This window comes from Bison bison, unplaced genomic scaffold (assembly GCF_000754665.1).
Source record: "Bison bison bison isolate TAMUID 2011002044 unplaced genomic scaffold, Bison_UMD1.0 scf7180017864113, whole genome shotgun sequence".
In the NCBI taxonomy this organism is placed as follows: Eukaryota; Metazoa; Chordata; class Mammalia; order Artiodactyla; family Bovidae; genus Bison; species Bison bison.
The window spans coordinates 69,884-73,108 of record NW_011494685.1 but is presented as its reverse complement, the minus strand read 5'-3'; the positions used below and the strand labels follow the sequence as shown (position 1 = coordinate 73,108).

General features: G+C 47.1%; 1 protein-coding gene across 1 annotated transcript in view; it reads right to left on the bottom strand.

The window, feature by feature from the left end:
• The window catches only part of LOC104988023 (liprin-alpha-1-like), a 34,477-nt gene that overhangs the window by 600 nt on the left and 30,652 nt on the right, over positions 1–3,225 (bottom strand).

Here is a 3,225-nt window from a genome sequence, read left to right as displayed (position 1 = left end):
GCGTTTCACACGGAGGTGCACCGGCATCTGGGGCTCGGCTGCCGCTGAGGGGCCACCCTCCCTTGCAGGTGCTGCTCTGGGTGGTTCTCTGGTGGGTCCCGCCCTGGGGCCCAGCCCTGCTCGAGCCACTCTGAGGCAGGAGGCTGTCTGCTCTGTCCTGTTCACGTCTCAGCTAGAAAGCTGGATTGGGTTTTGAGTTTTTTTACCAGCAGCTTTTAGCTATATGTCAGAATAAAGTCAGCCACAGAGTTCTCTCCTTGATCTTCTTGCTCCTCCATGTTTCTCTGAATTCTTAAAGCAGCTGAAGCCCCGAATGGAGTTGGGGGGGGGCAGTGTCTGGAGAGGCAGGGGCTCAGGCACCAGCTGCCGTCCCAGGACTGACTGGTCTGCGTGTTTGTTTCGAGTTTACCCGCACTAATTCTCCAGATGATTATACAGCGTCCAGGATATGACAAAGACTACATTTTGAACTCAATGCAATCTTTAATCTGTTAATACTTGTTATATGGACCCGAAGATATTTTATTACAGGGTTTTTAATTAGTGAAAAATTCATGAATACCATAGAGAAAATATTTTAGAATTTAATGCTTCTTATATTTATGTAAACTTATGACTTCATTTATATAATTATTATTTTTTTCTTGTATATTCAGGCTATGAATATCCTTTCAGATCAATTCATGTTCTGATACCTGATTTCAGTCTTTCAAATGAATGTACTATAGTGCTTGTCTGTATAAATCCTATGAACAAATATAGGGCTTTTGTAAATGATGCATTTATTGTAATCATTCTTGTTTAATTGTTAAATGTTAAACCATGAGAGAAGGGGTTTTCCTGCGATTGTAAAATCATCATGACACGGTGTGCATTATCCTTCCAGAATGTAACCAAGCTCTCCAACAATCACTCTGAAATAAGCAAACTTAATTTCAACCAGTTGTTGTTGGATTTTAACGACTGACCTAAACTGTACTTTTTCTAGTAAGAAATGCTTTTTGTCTGCAGTGTGAAGAGATTTAAAAGTACTGGGTGTTAAATGTGAGCTTCTAATGGAATTTGGGCTGAAAGGATGACTGGAAGAAGACTATGAAAATCTCTCCCATAACGTAGTCTCTGTGGACCTGGATCCCTCCTCTCTGGTGAGACTCTTCTCGGACCAATCATGATGCACTGCACCCGCTGTAGAACCATTGAGCTGGACAGTGAAGGTGCCACTTCCCAAACAGACAGCATAGTGCAGCTCTGACAAAGGCCTTATTTTTAGGTAAATCATCTTTTTATATCTGTTTGTAAACATGTTTAGAATGCACCTGCTGCTGCTGCTGCTGCTAAGTCACATCAGTCGTGTCTGACTCTGTGCGACCCCATAGATGGCAGCCCACCAGGCTCCTCTGTCCCTGGGATTCTCCAGGCAAGAACACTGGAGTGGGTTGCCATTTCCTCCTCCAATGCATGAAAGTGAAAAGTGAAAGTGAAATCACAGTCGTGTCTGACTCTTAGTGACCCCATGGACTGTAGCCTACCAGGCTCCTCTGTCCATGGGATTTCCCAGGCAAGAGTGCTGGAGTGGGGTGCCATTGCCTTCTCTGAGAATGGAACTAAGCATACATTTTTAGATTGTGATGACATAGCCATTCTGGATTGTATAAGTAGCAAATGTAACTTTTACTTCTTCAGTGGCACATTAAAAAAGCCAGCAAGAGATGTGTTCAGATCACGGTGTGGTATTTATTATGCAGCTGGTATCTCGGTAGACAGAGACAGCATGTCTCTTTACATGTGGGTTCTGCCTTTAATTTACTTTTACAATTTATTGTTACCGTTGTTTTTCTATAAATCTTTTGTGAACTTCCTGAATATGTGACAAAGTACGTACAGTCTACTTTTGAACTATTTTTATCACAGCATTACTTATTGCTTTCTTTCAATAAAGTACTGAACACAAAATTTTCCACTGCCAATAAAGAGTGCCAAGGGTAAGCTGTACTCTCACTGAGAGCAGACCAGAGCTGGTAATGGGAGCCCATGTCATCACACGGACATTCTGTTAAGAGAAACGGATGGATACAATGGAAAGGCCAGAAGGTGGAAGCATAGGTGTCCCCAAAGGACGACTGACGGGGTGTTCATGCCCTTGGCTCCGGAGACAAGAGGCTCCATCACTTCAGCATCTGCAGGGACAGGGCCCTTCTGCTGCTGAGGCGCGGGCAGTGGGCCGAGGGTGGGAACAAAGTGCAGGTGTCAAGGCTCACTGTCGGTCCCAGGGTGGGGTGGCTGAGGGCAACCCTGACGCAGACCCGAATGATGCACTAGGGAGTGTGCGTGTGCACACTTGTGTGTGGGAGTTTTTTATGTTATTTTAGTCAACAGTCTTTATTATTCATATATGCATAGAAACAAGAATGTAGCAGGGGGAGGTAGGAGGGAGATTTAAGAGAGACAGGACATATGCACACCTATGGCTAATTCATGTTGATGTATGGCAGAAACCAAACCAATATTGCACAGCAACTATGCTTCAGAAAAGAACATAGCAAGGTGGTCAGGAAAGTATGAAAAAAAGATTTCTCATAAAGATTTATACTTAACTCCATGTACATCTGGGAGCAGGCTGCCCACCATCATCAGACCTTCCCCCCAGCATCAGGCCCACCCCCAGCGTCAGGCCCTAGTCCAGCATCAGATGTTCCCCCCAGCATCAGGCCCTAGTCCAGAATCAGACCTTCCCCCAGCATCAGGCCCTCCCCAAGCATCAGGCCCTCCTCGAGCGTCAGACCCTCCCTCAGCATCAGGCCCTACTCTAGCATCAGACGCTCCCCCAGCATCAGACCCCAGTGCAGCATCTGACCCTCCCCCAGCATCAGACCCTCCCCCAGCATCAGACCCTCCCCCAGTGTCAGGCCCTAGTCTACCATCAGACCCTACCCAGCATCAGGCCCTCCTCCAGCATCAGACCCTAGTCCAGCATCAGAGGTTCCCCCCAGCATCAGACATTTCCCCCCAGCATCAGGCCCTCCTCCAGCATCAGACCCTCCCCCAGCCTCAGGGCCTAGTCCAGCTTAAGACCCTACCCAGCATCAGACTCTCCCCAAGCATCAGGTTATCCCCCAGCATCAGGCCCTACTTCAGCATCAGACCCTAGTCCAGAATCAGAGGTTCCCCCCAGCATCAGGCCCTAGTCCAGCATCAAGCCCTCCCTGAGCATAAGGCCCTCCCCCA